Genomic DNA, 16,919 nt, shown 5'->3' with positions numbered 1-16,919 from the left:
ATTATTATTATTATTATTATTATTATTATTATTATTATTATTATTATTATCTTGACATACTTCTTCTGGTACATCCACACTGTGTATTTCATATTTTAGCTAATCCATACACCTGCCTGCTTCCAATACATAGGCTGTAATTTTTCTCCAGATAAATTTGTTGTATTGTCTGGCTCTATGGAGGCCAGACCTCTTTGGTCTCAAATCAAGTAGATCCATAGGCATCAATGAACAGATCTCTGGACATTTAATTAGCTATAACTCACAATAAAGTCACGGACGAGTAAAGATGATTTAAAATTCCATTACATAAATCAATAACAAAAATGAAGTAAGTCCTCTAATACATCTTTCAGCAAAAGTAAGTCTGGAGGAACAGAAGTTGATAGTCAATATTCTACTGCTTGACATACATGCCATCAACCTGACTAAAAAAAAAAATTTTTTTTTTCAGGCTACTGGAAGGGGTTCAGATTTGGTTCAGAGTGACTAGTGGGCTTTACTATGTCATTCAGATTCTACCAACCTCCAAGATAATCCTCAAGTGTCAGGTCATGCTCTTTGTCATCTCCATCTTTTTTTGTGCATCTAAGTATGCTTTTCTTCTTTTTGTATTTTTTTATTAAACACACATAATTTGCACAATATAAAACTACATACATGAGTAAATATAGACAAAACTACACAACTATAAAACAAAACTTCAACAAACCAAAGAGAAAGGAGATATTTATAACTTTGAACTTCACAGCGATTAGTGTAAATATCAAATATTTCTGCTTCCTCCGAGTATATAATGACAAAGGGGTGAAACAGAATGCCCTGCAGCCACCCGAAGATGGATTGGCCATGGCAGCCTCATACTGTGGCAAAAAGCTGGCTTTTCCCGCCCTGCCATGGATGGAAGCTGGCTTTACAGCATTCCGTTGGTGTGCAGTGTTTAAACGCCATACTACTGGAGCGCCTGGAAGCTGGCCCACATCTGGACAGCTGGGAAGCTTCTGGGTGTCTTGGAGGAATGAAGCATCTAAACATCAAATCCCCAAACCACTAGGAATCTGGCATTTTATGCTGGTCTGTTCTGGCTTAAAGTTATCATACTAATAGCTATTAATAAGTGTCACTTCTACCTATTGTTGCAATCTACTGCTCTTCAAATCCTAAACTGCTCACCCCCCATTACTTTCTTCTATATTCTATGACTACTTTCCCATCATCTTAAAAAATTCTGCTGATTTTCCCCCTCTCCTTATCAGTTTATCCCATTCTGCTCTGTCATTTAATTTGAATAAATCAAATTTAAAAAATTCAATTCCCCCAAATCATAACAATGAGGTTTATCGCATGGGGGATAAAACCTTCCCCGATGCGTTACAATGAGCACGAGTGCGGCTGCACGTGGAGTGTGATGGGAACCCAATGGGGCCCAGAACGTGACTTTACCGCACAGGGAACGCCGCCGCCTCTGAGCGTTCCCATCGCGTTCCCATCTGGTTCCAGAGGGCGCCATTGGACGCTATTTCTGGGAACTGTTTCAAAAGCACTCCCAGAAATGGCACCCTCTGGAACCCGATGGGAACACAATGGGAATGCTCAGAGGCGGCGGCGGCGTTCCCTGTGCGGTAAAGTCACGTTCTGGGCCCCATCGGGTTCCCATCACGCTCCGTGCACACCCGCACTCGTGCTCGTGGTAACACATCAGGGAACGTTTTATCCCCGGTGCGATAAACCTCAATTATTCAAGCCAAACTTGATTTGTTCTTTACTTTTTCCACTTAACTATTTATACTTCATATGGGATCTCTCATAGAATTTCACCACTAAAGAAACTTAATAATAAATATAATTTCCCACACACACACACACAAAGACACATTTGTCACATTACCTGCAAGCATTATATCTTTTTCATCAGATTCTTCCTGGGTGGGAGCTTTTTCATTCTCTCCTTACTCTTCATTTTATTAAGTTCGTATTGTTGTATTACATAGGCCTGATACAGACAGGCAAAAAGTGCCATCCTGCAGGCAGGGTGAGGGCTGAGCATCCCCACGCTCACAGCCCTCCCCGTGCTATCTGGGTGCCACCTTGGCGAGCACCAGTTCAGACGGTGCGTGCCGTGATGACGTCCCTTTGATGCAGCACCCAAACAGTGCTAGAATAAAGGAACATGATCAAGTCACCTAGCAGCGGCTATGGTGCCAGTTTGCAGGCTTTTTGTGCTCTGTGGAGGCCGGATCGGTGCCATAGCGTGCATTTGCTGTGGCACCAATCTGGAGTAGAAAGGGATGGCATCTCACCACCCCTTCCTGCCCATTTGTACAGTGCCATAGTCTTCTGATTGTTTTTTAACTATGATTAAATTATTTTTGGTAGATGTCTCAAATTTTAAACTCAGAAATTCAGTTCATAATCCTCATCTCCATCCATCTTTCTGTCCTTCTGTTATTTTTCTATTTTTCTCTGCTTTCAGTTTCACAACATCCAGGCCCGTAAGTGTCTGAACCAATAATTTCTTTATGTCTATCAATCTTTTTTCCAGACTTTCTTTCACATTCTCCTTAAAACCATTCTTCAGATCAGTATACATCTGGCTCATATATCTGCTCTTAACTATTGGCTCATATTCCCACATTCTCTCAGCCTCAGAGACTGGCAAAGGCAATCACCCCCTCAACAAATCTTGCCAAGAAAACTGTGCTAGGTCCATTGTAGGATTGCAGTATGTCAGAAAATACTTGAAGCAACAACATATAACAACAAAAATAACAACAAAGTCTATCTTACCATTTCATCAGTAGAAGGCCATTTTATGATTTCAGGCCTCACTGACTTTTGTCCTATCTGACAGGATGTTCTCCTGTAGTTATGTAGGAATGTTGAGAAGAATATAAAATGAAACATCTTGTCAACTGGTTTTTAGCATTCCTTATACTGTGCTTCACAGCTGTCCTGTTGCACAAAGAATCCTTTTGATCCTACAGTGCTTTTCATGGGGCACATTCTCCTCTTAGCAGTGAATGCCTTCCTCCACTTGGCACTCTCAGGTATGTTCCACTGTCCAGGGATGGTGGAAAATCTTTCCAACAAGAGGGACAAGCAAAAAGCATCTATTTTGAGATGGCAGGGAATGAAGAAATGTATGATTACAACCTAAAAGAAAAAACGCACTAGAAAAGTGTAGTTTGTGTTGACTTCAATTCATAATAGCCTATACAGATCCAATCATGTATGTGAAAGTTGGTGTGTAGAATTCAGTGCAATGGGGAAGGTAAGAAATACTTTAAGCACAGAATATAGAATAATATACAAAAAAAAAAGGTTTCAATGAATTAGAATAAGCACATGGGAACTGTGACAGAATGCTCATGAGCAGATTGCTTCTTTTTAGCATTTCAATCATTGGGTTATGCTGGCTTCTACAACATTGCTTTTCAGTCTTTGTCCTCTAGATATTTTGGCCACCTCTTAGAATGTCTGGCCATTCGCCCAGCTGGCTGGGACTTTTAAAATCTGAAGTCCAAAATATCTGGAAAACAAACAATTTGAGAACCTTTCATGTTTGTCTCAATACCATTATTCCATGTTTCATAAGTACTTTATTGCTTAATTAAATATAAAATGATATGGCCCTTTTGGAAGTTATGAATGCATAGCCACTGTAGTTATGCAGCTACACAGTGACCCATCTCCCCCAGTTCCTACTTATTGGAAAGTGGCTACTATGATCTGGGAGTGGGTGGGTAAATTTCTCTGTCACTTAGGAAGCAAATGACTGATGTTTCCACTCCTTCCTGTAAATGATCATAGTGGCAATAGTTAGAATCCCAGCCCCCTCTTCATCTGGAGATTGCTTGCATGAGAGGGACCAGGAATGTCATTCAGCTGCTTCCCAAGCAACAGGCAAACAGACCTCTGTCAACTGCAGCAGCTGCTGCCTCGTTAATAGGGACTGGAAGATTTTCACAGTCCATACATATCCTCTGAATTGGTACATAGGGATTGTGAATATCAAACAGTCATAATTCTAAGTTATGAATTTGTAATTGCCCAAGGAGAACCTCACCAATATTTTTGAATTTTACAAATAATTGAAGCTCCTAAATACTATAGTATAACATTATTCTTTAAAACACTTAATTGAAAAAAAGGTTGAGTTGCACCTATAACCTCATTGCAAAACCTCAGAAACACACTGCACACATGTCTGCTTAGAAGTCAGCTCACTGAGTTGAGATGGATTTCCAGCTTAGGTTGCACAGGACTGCAGGCATATTGTATTTCTCAATATATTGGTTGGATACTGACCAGTTTTACATTAACTATATAAGTTGCAAGATTGCTAATGGAAAGAAGGAATCATGCATATTTTATTTCCAGCTGAATCTCTCTCTCTCTCTCTCTCTCTCTCTCTCTCTCTATATATATATATATATATATATATCTACAAGACTTTGTATTTTGGAGTAGATGCTCTGCAATGTTGACACTGTGTATCATATGCATGGCGACCATGTAAATTTCTCAGTACCAAAGGTACTTGTGAAACTCATCCCAGAAATGGAGTCTATGGTGTAGTAAAAACCTGTGAAAGTAAGATGTCTACTCCTGTCTTTATTCTTAAGCTTCCTGGTTCAACACTTGTAATGCTACCATTCTTTCTCATCTTTGGTTTTAATGACACAAGATGGTGGAGGGAGAAAAAAAGCAGAGATACCCTTTTTGATTATTTATACATTGTGGGTTCCACACATTCTAAACACTATTTGGTTAAACATGGAAAGAAATCTGGCCATCAGTGCACATTTCTACAATTGATTGGAAATATGAAAAAAATAAATAAATAGAAAGAACATACAGTGGATCCTTGTTATACGCTGGGGTTTGGTTCCAAGATCCCCCGTGTATAACAAAATCCGTGTATGCTCAAGTCCCATTAAGTATAATGACATAGCAAAATGGTGTCCCTAATAAAAAATGGAACATCAAGGTAAATTTATACTTTTTTTGGAACATTTTCAAAACCGTGTATGCTTAAATCCGTGTATAAAAAATCCGTGTATAAGAAGGGTCGACTGTAATTCAGGCAGAATATAAGGATCTTATACCATGGCTTAATAATCCATTTTACCTCTATCCATCTTAAATCTTAATTCGGGCTGCATCTTGATCTTATCAGAAGGATTTTGCTGCTGAATCTGCCGCCCAAATATATCCTGGGTGCATCCCTGCTTCCAGGAGTGCTCCAGCTGCCATTTTCTTAAGCCAGAAAACTCCCAGATCTGAAAAGAGCTGCAAGGAGCACTCCTGGAAGCAGGGATGGATCCAGGATGTATTTGGATGGCAGAGTTGGCAGCAAAAACCTTTTAATAAGATCAAGATGCAGCCCGAATTAAGACTTAGACTGAATAGAGATAAAACAGATTTATTAAGCCATGCAAAAAAAATATTTCCTGTACAGTTGTTTTAGATTCTTTTAAATTGATTTTATGAATTATTCAATGTGATTAGAAATGCACTCTTATATTAATATAAATTTTATACCAATTTGATCACAAGAATTAATACATTATAAGGCAAATTCATAATCATGATAACTCTTTTCTGCACACTGTGAACCACCATTTGGTGTATCATCCTGGTGTTTTTCTTATCTCTCTTGTAGACTCTATTTCATTCGTTACTTTTTAGTAACGAAATAAAAAAGGACGTCTGCTCATGCTGTACTCAGTCATCACTAACTATAAACTCTGTCAGGTGAATACTTCGAAAGCATTCATGTTTCCATTTTTTTCTTTTTTTTGGAAGTGAGTATTCCTTACCATAATCTGCAGAATGATTGAGACTTTGTAACTCACATTCCTAGCTCTGGGTGCCTTTTATCAGTTTCAACTGTCATTTATAATGATTCTTAGATTAGAATAGCCTGAGCATAATAATTCATGCATTGACCATCTCACACTTAGCTTTTTGTAACATGTTCAGGCAACAAATGCAAAACGTTGTTTGTTGCATTCCACTATCCAAAATATTTTGTTATGTGTTTGCATGTGTAACACCATTTTCTGTGAGGGTTTACAGGGTTTTCCCCCCCCCACATTTATGAGACTTTTGGTTAAACAAATTTTAAATTTTAAAATTTTAAATGTTGCTATCCACTTGCATCGACTTTTTAAAGAAGAAACATGTGATTGGTTGTTTGCAACTTTATTATCAATAAATCTCTCCAGTGCATATTAGAAGTGTACTTTTTTTTAACATGAAGGGAAAGAAATTAGTTTTGCACAGAGACCTCTTGAGCAAACTGTAGAAACCTTGGCTAACAAAAAAAACAGCCATCTTTTAACTTTCATTCAAGAGGGTGAAAATCTTGGGGCTGTGATTTTTTTTTTTTTTGACAAGCTAGAAATAAGAGAGCTTATGAAAGTTAAGAAAGGTGTAGAAAACTTTAGAAATGAAAAAGACAAGCTTAAGATTGATAAGGGCTCAGTGAAGAAAAATCATGAAAGCAGTCTTGGGAAAAGGATATTTTACAGGTTGCCACTTCTTCTAAAAGGTTTCTGGTAAAGGTTACTTCTGGAATGAATTTAAAAGGTCACTGTCATAGCTATTATATTCTCTATCAGATGAATTGTTGTTGTGTGCTTTGAAGTCATTTCTGACTTATGGACACTCTAAGGTAATCTATCATGGTGTTTTCCTGGCAAGATATGTTCAGAGGAGGTTTGCCATTACTTCCCTGAGGCTCGAGCATGTGACTTTCCTAGGTCACCCAGTGGGTTGCATGGCCAAGCAGAGAACTGAACCCTCGTATCAGTGTTGTGTCCAACACTCAAGCAGCTGTGCCACACTGGCTCTGAATCAAATGAATAGATCATCTAGAATTTTCCTGCTAACAGCAGTTGGAGAGAAGTGCAGATATCCCTTGTCTGACTTGTGAGTTCTTCTTCTTTTCTACTGTTCATCCCATTCAGCAGGGCCCCTGAAACCATCAAGTTATTTTTCAGAAAGCCTGAGAAGCTTCTGAGGGGAGGTGGGATGGTCTGTCTTACTCTGCTAGCCCAGTTACAGATACTCTATTTGACTCTAGCCAAATATCACTGTTGACTTAAGTTGCAAAATCCTGATTAAAACCTCCTCAGACATGAACTTTGGATAATTTTGCTTTTGTTAACCCATCTGCAAAAAATGGAAATACCTGTAGAGGCCTAATGCAGAGACATGCAATGGAGGGGAAGTCCTGATATGCTTTGTGTAGTATCAAGTCTAATGCACTTTAGACAATAAATGTGAAGTGTTGATTACTATGCCTGCTATGACTTCTTCAAATATGAGTACTGACTCTTTGTTTCCTCTCTACCTCTACCTCTCCCTCCTGGTTTCAGATGAAGTGCTAAAACGGATATTCCGAACATGTCGAGAACAATGCAGTTGTGGTTCTCACAGGGCTATCTTAAAGTCAGCTGTTGCACAGATAATGACTTCTGCAATGATAACTTATAAATATGGCTGGAAGCCAGCTGAAAGTCCCCATCATATCCAACATATGCATATTTTTATTTGATGTCACATTTCCTTCTCTCAAGTTGCCTAAGCAAAATCATTGCTATTTATATGATTTCTTTCGCGCCTTGGAATAAAACCTATAATTTTGTTCTGAGCTTTTAAGTTTTAATTCTTTCTGGATACTCTGCTTATAGTTAACGAATTATTAATGAATGTGTTGACAATCTCCCAGTTCTATTCTCAAAAACTTGCAATCACTGCCTCTTAAGTGATTTTACATATGAAGCCCTAAATGACTTCGATTCTGATCTATGTTATATGGATCTCCAAAATAAAATCACTTTGTACTGGAACAAAATTTGGTATCACCTGACTCGTTTACCCCCATCAGAACATGCCCAAATCTTCTACACATTTTGTGAAATTAAAGAAATATACTGGATCTCTCCAGTAGGAGGTTATCACACAGTTTAATAATGCGACAGCTCTTCTGAATTGAAGTCTAATTTTGTTTGCATCCTGGTCCTATAGCATGGCTTTTCTTGCCAAATCCACCGCCTGAGTACAACCCGGCTGCAGCCCGGATTCCCTTAACTCACTTCAGCGGCCATTTTTCAAAGTCAGGAGCTTTCTGGCTCCTTTGTTGTTCTTGCACATTTTAATGTCAGCACCAATATGCCTGTTTGACAATGATATTCTGCCTTGCCCCTGGATGTTTGATGGACTGATGTTACTGATGTAAAATCTTCTTCATATTTTATAAGATTGTTGTATTTACTTGATTTTAGTAGCCTGTAACCCCGCTTTGATATATTGGGAGAGGCGGGGAAACATAAATAAAATATTATTATTATTATTATTATTATTAATAATAAATAGATCACATTTGTATGAGAAAACTGTTTTCAAATACTGCATCCCAAACACTTTTGTGTCTCCAGCTACACCATACAGTATGCTCCTTTCCAATGACCAAGGGTGGCTACATTGTGTCCAGAACATCCACATTGATTTTCACTCTAATAGTTCATTATTCATCTTTCAGTTGAGAAATATTCATGAATAGGACATTTCATTGTGATACATGAAATGGAAACAGGCACTTTCAAAAAGTGCTCTTACAAGGAAGGAGGGACACTTATATCTTATCCAGAATACCATAAATTCTTCTTTTTGGGAATTTCCCCACAAAGTAAGCTTATTATTAGTCATTTCCAACTTATGGCGACTTGAACACAAACCTTGGTAAGATTTGTTCAGAGGGGATTTGCCTTGGTCTTCCTCTGAGGCTGAGAGAGAATGGCTTGCCCAAGGTCACCATGGCTCCAACTGTGGCTCAAACTCTGGTATTCAGAAATGTAGTCCAATGCTCAAGCTATGGACACTGGTAAAAGCCTACTTTAACATCAAACTAAAAATGAGTTCTTGGTCCTTGAAGTTAATAAAAATAAATAAAATAAAAACTCAAATTTAAACTTTGTTTATTGATGCAGATGAGTCTTCACACAATGGCTTTGTGATAAGTGTGAGTCCTCCACCTTACAAGCTTGGCTTTCTGCAATAGACTGCAGTTATTCCACTGTGGATTGGATCTCAGTTGGTGTCAGTCAAATAAAATCCCAGTCTGAATTGATGGATTGGCCACTAGAACTCTCCAAGTGCTTTGATAGTACACTGCCAGGAATGGATTGAAATGACTTATAAAAGTATATTTTTATGGGGACATAAAAATGTATGGGGATGTTGGTCTCATGCTATCTAGGCTACTTTGGTCAGACTGAATAGATCACAGTAGACATTCAAATAAGTACAGCATGTCTCTGTGCACTTTACTTTTGTTTCCAGCATGCAGTAAAGAAGCTTTGGGTGCCTATTTAAATGGTCCAGCTGACAGTGCATTTTCTTGTCTGGTGAAATTAGGAATGAAAGCAACCCATCTTTCTTTGTTTATCATTGATCTACTCTGCTGTGTACCCAAGCAGAGTACACAATAAGCTTACTTTATGTGCTTATCTGGACTGGTCCAGATTTTTCTTGTCAGTTACATAGGTTTAAAACGTTTGCTTTAGAATTAGTCAAAACTTAAACCTCCAAAAATATAGCAGCTTTAAGTCTTAGTAATGCATGGATTCTTACAGACAGGCCATGCTTGACTAATCAGTTTGAACAAAAGGACAGTTAGTAAGCTATTTAATTATGTTGAGGATCTCCATGTGGCTTTCAGCCTAAACATTTTCATTTTGAAGGCAGCATCATCACAAGAAACAGTGTTGCTGTGGCCTTTATTTCATATGGAATGCTAGTACTTCTAGATTTCTTTTCTGCACATTCCCGCTTCCTCCTCCAAATAGGGCTCTCCTTGCATATTAAATGCTCTACAGAACCTTCTGAAACTTTTCAGGCTAGGTCTCTCAGAAACACCTCTAGACCAGCCAACATTCACAGAACAATAGTCCAGAACCTAGGGGGATAAGCACATCCTTTTTTTTGGGCTACCCTTCAAATGGAAATGCTGGTCTTGCACCTCCTCATCTAAAATTGGTAGCCGTGCTTCCTTCAGGAAAAGCAATTATGTTTGCAAATTTATTCTAATTTTGCCAAATCATCAAAGATTTAGTGGCTGTTCCATTCCAGAAATGAAACCACATATTAAAGGCATGTACCAAAGAAATGCCAGCAAATAATGTCTGAAGTGTCACAAAGATAATGCTGTTTTAAAAGGCTATTTTGCCTGAAAACACAACCAAACTCTGATAATGGTAAAAGAACTATTGCCAGTTTGGAGTTTCTAGTGGCAGTCTATCGGAAACATGAACCTTCAGAATTCCAGTTCTCCAATCCTATTTGGGACCTATATCAAAATGGATTGTCACAAAACCATTCCACATTGAACAATATCACTCCCAGAAGCAGCAAGGTCCAGATCTCTTCTGTTTTGTTAAAATTTCTCATGCATGCATTCTCCTTTGACCTATGATTCAATGCATGCTGGATATGAAATATTTGCCCTCCATCTCACAATGGAAAAGAAAAGAGAAATGAAGGAAATGAAAGGTGCAACATAAGGTATGTATATACACTGTGTAAAATCAAGAAATAACACCAAAGACAAACAAAAACAAAGGAGCATTCATGAATTCTGCTCCAGTTCATGCTTTCTGCTCCAGTTACAAGATCAGGTATTTTATAACTCCCAAACCCAGTGATACATCTGAAAGATAATAATTTGAGATTTTTTACTAATTTTGGTGAGGTATTGCTTTCTTACACTCCACACACTGCTAAAAAAGAATGAATTGTGTTTGGCTCTGTTCAGTATGTTGCTTTTCCAAAATGGCTTGAAATGAGTATTGAAATCCTCTGTGGCAGTTATAAATGCATAACTTAATGTTATGTATTTGTGAGTGTTATATATCCATGATTTCTACATAGCCTCTAGTTTAGGTACTAAATGAGAACTGTGAACCCCCCCCCCCAGTCTATTCTTACTGTGCAGCAGCAGCTACAATTGATAAGAGTCAGTTCCCTTGTTGATTGGGAAGTTGCTGACTACCATTTCCACCCTCCTCACATAAGTGATCTTCAACACAAGGAGCAATTATAACAGGGGTCCTGTTCTGTTTGTCACACAAGAAAACACCTCTAAGTGTTGAAAATGGCAGCCAGATGCTTCCTGATCAATAAGAGATCAGATGCTGACTGCTTTCCAGTAAGCAGGGATGGGGGGGGGAATTTGTTGGTGCTTAAAGGTAAAAGTTTCCCTTTTAACAAGGTTGTCAAGTCATGTCCAACTGTAGGGGGTGGTGCTCATCTCTGTTACTAAGCCAAGAGAGTCATGTGGCCAGCATGACTGCACGGAACACTGTTACCTTCCCACCAAAATGGTACCTATTTATCTACTTGCACGTTTACATGCTTTCAAACTGCTAGGCCAGGGGTAGGCAACCTTTTTGAGGAGGGGGCCGGGTTGCTGTCCCGCAGACAGCTGGGGGGCCGAAGCCGGGGTGGGGGATGGGTGGGGGTGGATCTTCCACCCTCTGAGGGCGGGGCCGCATGCCGGGGCAGAGCTTCCACCCTCCGGGGGCCAGGCCTCCTCCTCTTTGCCGACCCCTGAGGGGCCCAAGGCCCCATCAGAGGTCGGGAAAGAGCCAGTGGGGGCCACCAGCACTGGAGGCCTTCTCCTCTTTGCCGGCCCCTGACGGGGCCCCAAGCCCCGTCAAAGGCCGGCAAAAAAGCCATCGGGGGCCGCCAGCGCTGCAGGCCTCCACCTCTTTGCCGGCCCCTAACAGGGCCCCAGGCCCCGTCAGAGGCTGGCAAAAAAGTCCTAGAGGCCGGCTGCCGCTGCTGGAGCCCTGTTGGAGGGCCCCAGCGATGGCAACGGGCCTCCTAGAGGCCAGTTGCTGCCGACGGAGCCCTTTTGCAGGGCCCCAGCAACGGCAACGGGCCTCCTAGAGGCCAGCTGCCACCGATGAAGCCCTGTTGGAGGGCCCCAGCGACAGCAACAGGGCTCCTAGAGGCCCGCTGCCACCGCCGGAGCACTTTTGCAGGTCCCCAGCAGCCGCAACAGGCCTCCAAGAGGCCCGCTGCCACTGCCGGAGCCCTGTTGGAGGGCCCCAGTGACAGCAACGGGCCTCCTAGAGGCCCGCTGCCACCGATGGAGCCCTTTTGCAGGTCCCCAGCGGCCACAACGGGCCTCCTTGAGGCCCGCTGCAGCTGCCGGAGCCCTGTTGGAGGGCTCCAGGGGCCGCAACGGGCCTCCTAGCGGCCCACCGCCATTTTGTTCCTCAAAATGGCAGCGAAGTCTCGTGCGACCTTTCCCATCGCATGAGACTTTGCCGCCATTTTGATGGCCAAAATGGCGCCCGGAGCAGCGGCAATCGGCAGCAAGAGTGCGCAGGGGCCAGCCAAAAGGCCTCTGTGGGCCGCATCCGGCCCGCGGGCCGGAGGTTGCCGACCCCTGTGCTAGGCTGATAGAAGCTGGGACTAGTGATGGGAGCTCACTCCATCATGCAGCACTTGGGTCTCGACCTGTTGAACTGTTGACCTACCGATCTTGCAATAATCAGAGTCCGTGTCTTAACTGCTGAGCCACCGCATCCTTAGTCTTAACTCCTCAGTCACCACATCATTGGTGTGAAAGGTCAATATACAGAAGTACATTTTATGGGAACAGAAGTGGAGCTGAGAATGACTAAGGCACAACTGAGTGTGAGCTTTGCCATTGCTTGCCACCCCCAGCTGGTAAAGACCTCTGTAAAGTGGAGTATACTTGGTCAGCGCTTCAAGTATTTTGTTGAGCTGAAATCCATATTAGGAGTCAAGGGAGATAGAAGCTCCCAGCCAATGCCTCAAAGAGTGCCTCCATGAAATGTGAGCTCATTCTGCAATGCTCTTTCATGCCCTCATCATTTTCTCATGATCTAGGCCTATGTAAATGAAATTTGTCACTTGAGAGCTTCATAAGCTCAACAGGGATGTCTATTGGACTGTTTTTGGCAGCACCATCAATTGTTCACATCTGCTATTTTCCTCTCCCTTCCTGGACCATCCTCTTCAACTGGGAGAAGCAGGGACGTAGCCAGGATTTTAGGAAGGGGGGGGGTCCAGACTAAGTGCCACCATTATAATGGGGCTTGGGTGCAGCGGCGCAGCAGCACATACCATTCATTTTTCTAATGGAAGGGGGGGTCCGGACCCCAAGATCCCCCCCTTTGGCTACGTCCCTGGGAGAAGAGATGAGATGAGAAGACAGCCTGTGCATCCTGCTCTTTAGGCTTCCTACCCAAAGCCTCATAATCCCTTCTGATATTGCCTTGCAATATCGTTGGTTGCCAAATGGACCAAAACGAAGGGGTAAATGTCAGTAGGCTGGATGTGCAGTCAGCTTCACTTACTTTTTATGAATACAACTTCCAGAACTTCTAGGGTAGGCAACCTTTTTCAGCTGGGGGCTGGGTTGCTGTCCCTCAGACAACTGGGGAGCCGAAGCCGGGGGGGGTGTGTGTGGAGCTTCCACCCTCTGGGAGCGGAGCCGCACATGGGGGGGGTGGAGCTTCCACCCTCTGGGGCGGAGCCGCATGCCAGGACGGAGCTTACACTATCCAGGGCGGAGCCACATGTCAGGGGCGGAGTTTCCACCCTCCGGGGGCAGAGCCGCATAATAATAACAATATTTGCAAGAAGCTACTAGGCAATGCCATAACACAGGAAAAATGCATGCCACTGTCTCAACCCAGAAAAGACCAAGCAAGTCCATGTGGGGGGATTTTGCAAAGAGAATACCAAAGGATAACAACAACAATAATAGCAACATTTGCAAGAATGGAAGCTACTAGGCAAGGCCACAAAACAGCAAAAAACGCATGCCACTGCCTCAACCCAGAAAAGAGCAAGCAAGTCCATGTGGGGGGATTTTCCAAAGAGAATACCAAAGGATAACAACAATAATAATAGCAATATTTGCAAGAATAGAAGCTACTAGGCAAGGCCACCAAACAACAAAAAACGCATGCCACTGTCTCAAACCACTTTCTTTCTCTCCCTTCCTCCCTCCCTCTCCCTCCCTCCCTCCCTCCCTCTCTCTCTCTCTCTCTCTTCTCCCCTCCCTCCCTCTCTCTCCTCTCCCTCCCACCCTTTCTCTCTCTCTCTCTCTCTCCTCCCCTCCCTCCCTCCCTCTCTCTCTGCCTCCTCCTCCTTCCCTCCGCCCCTCCATTTATAGGAGGGAGGAGGGAGGGTGGGGCCAGGAGGGAGGTGGGCGGCGCCCATTGTAAGGCCCGCTGCGGCCGACGGAGCCCTGTTTCAGGGCTCCGGCTGCCACAGCGGGCCTCCCAGAGGCCCGGTGCGGCTGCTGGAGCCCCGTTTCTGGGCTCTGGCTGCCACAGCGGGCCTCTCAGAGGCCTGGTGCGGCTCCTGGAGCCCTGTTTCAGGGCTCCGGAGGCCGTAGTGGGCCTCCTAATGGGCGCCGCCATTTTGAAGGACAAAATGGCGGCCAGAGTGGCCAAAATAGGCAGCGATTTTGGCGGCAGGAGGGACCGGGGGCCGGCGGAAAGGCGCCCGTGGGCCGCATCTGGCCCGCGGGCCGGAGGTTGCCAAACCCTGTTCTAGGGGATAATGGCTGAGGGATTTGAGGAACTGTATTTTATTTATTAAATTATTACAATACTTATATCCTGACCTTCATTGTGGGATTGCAGTCCTGCATACAGATAAAAAATTTTTTAAAAATGAACCAATTCTACATTAAATCTATGCAATAGTTTAAACAGGTTAAAAGCGTATTAAACACAACAACAATTTTAAACAACTTAAAAGTCTATAGCAATTGAATGTCATGTAGATGTACATTAAAATAAATTAACCCCCCAAATCTTTAATAAAATGCCCTCTCTGTACTTGCCTTTTCATAATACAAAAAGAAGATTCACCAAGCTCCCATTTTATTGTGGTGTATAAGTTATTTTCATATCCTTCAACTGTCCTGGTTTGGCAGGAACAGTCTTGAAAAATCACCTGTTGCCCTACTTTTTTTAATTGCTTTAAAAATGTTCCAGCTTCTCTCTATTCCTCCAACTTTATCCCTCGGTCCTGAGCTTACTTCAGTTGCTTCAAACTGAGTTCAAAATGCAAAAGTAATTTCTCCTTAATTGGCCCTCTTCCTTGTAGGCTCAGGCAAAAGCAGACTGCTGCATCACTTTCTAGCTTGTGTGTTCTTCATTCCTTAGTAACTTTTACCATCAGCACACTCTTTTGTTGCTTGGCCACACATGTCCCACTTTCACCCATGAAATGTTGGTGTGTATGTATTCTATTAGGTTCCACATTTGAATGACTCTGTCCCTTCCTACTGTATTTTTAACCAGTTTGCTGCTATAGTCTTAATCCATGGTTTTGTCCATGTGTGACAGTTTATGAGTTCATGGCTTATGCTCCCCCGCCCACCCCATGAGGACAGGACGTTCTCTAGGTTGCTTGTGGATGCACATCATTGAAAGGATAAAAGGATGTAACTTGTCCACCAGGCTGGAAACGATTGAAGCTCCATGTTTCTTCATCTATGACTTTTAGAGTTCTGCCATAACACATAGAAAGCTTGTTATTTTGAGATGCTCTGTACCGGTCATACCTTGCTCTTTGCAGTCTCTGTGTTCCTTCTCTTCACAGTTGGAGGTAAGTCCCATTGACAAGGATAAGGAGTTTTGATCAAGGCTGTCACACACAAAAAAAGTTCAGAGTGATTCCTCTAGCAGAAACTTGACACAGACACAATGGAAACATATTGGAAAAAACAAAACAAAGAAAAGTGGTCATTCTTTTTTTTTAATTAACATAATAAACAACATGCAACAAATATATATAAACATGAGAAACATTAGACAAAACGAACAGTCTCTTAACATCTACAGCTAAAACATCTTGACTTTCTAAGCTGTACAAATAACTTTTAAGTATACTTATTTTTTCACAAATTCTTAGTCTCTTTAAGTTTAAACTGTTATCTTTTGTAGCTTATCTATAAACTCAAATATACCAAGACTGTCAATTATTCTATTTCCTGAATAATCCACTTTACTTAACTATCCAAACACTGATGTTCAATCTATCCAGTAAGTATATTTATAATATATAATATGTTATCTAAGCTATATATATCCATACTATATATATCTATATTAATAAATGTCCTCTATATAACTTATTAACAGCATTTATATTTCCATTTCATTTTCACTTTAAATAGTATACCAGTAAGAATAACTATTTTATATATATATTACATATTACATATATATTAATCCCTTGCCTATGTAGTAAGATAAACTCTAGGTCTATATTACCGGAAATATTTATTATGGACTATACTATATTTAAATATTTTAGCAACTATATATTTTTTCTCCAAAGATCTTTGGAGAAGGCTATACAGTCGGCCCTTCTTATACACAGATTTTTTATACACGGATTCAAGCATCCATGGTTTGAAAATGTTCAAAAAAAGCATAAATTTCAAATATCAAACCTTGATTTTCCATTTTTTATAAGGGACACCATTTTGCTATGTCATTATATTTGTTATACATGGGGGATCTTGGAACCAAACCCCAGCGTATACCAAGAGTCCACTGTATATCTATTTTTCCCCCTTTTGATTTAACATATGTCGTCCAGGAATTCCATTCTTTATAGATGTTCGTTAATGATTTATATTTTAATAGATAAGAGAGTTTATCCATTTCATAAAAAAACATATATTTTTAATTTCCATTCTGTCTAGCAGCTAGAACAGCCAAAAATAGTATTTTTCCTTCCTGTCTTTCCAATTTATAATTGTCCAGTATATTCAAAAGATACATCTTTGGGTTCATAGGATCATTGAATTGGAAAATCTTTTTAATTTCACCATGAATTAACTTCCA

At 41.4% G+C, this 16,919-nt stretch overlaps 1 long non-coding RNA gene across 1 annotated transcript in view; it reads left to right on the top strand.

Moving 5' to 3' along the window:
* Positions 1-11,363: 11,363 nt before the first annotated feature.
* The window catches only part of LOC121928922, an 11,425-nt gene continuing 5,869 nt past the window's right edge, over positions 11,364-16,919 (top strand). Inside the window, exon 1 of the long non-coding RNA XR_006103597.1 lies at positions 11,364-11,390. This is a non-coding gene — a long non-coding RNA (uncharacterized LOC121928922). The remainder of the gene's footprint in view (positions 11,391-16,919) is intronic.

Source organism: Sceloporus undulatus, chromosome 1, assembly GCF_019175285.1.
Source record: "Sceloporus undulatus isolate JIND9_A2432 ecotype Alabama chromosome 1, SceUnd_v1.1, whole genome shotgun sequence".
NCBI classification, from domain to species: domain Eukaryota; kingdom Metazoa; phylum Chordata; class Lepidosauria; order Squamata; family Phrynosomatidae; genus Sceloporus; species Sceloporus undulatus.
This window is presented reverse-complemented; position numbering and strand designations above follow the sequence as displayed.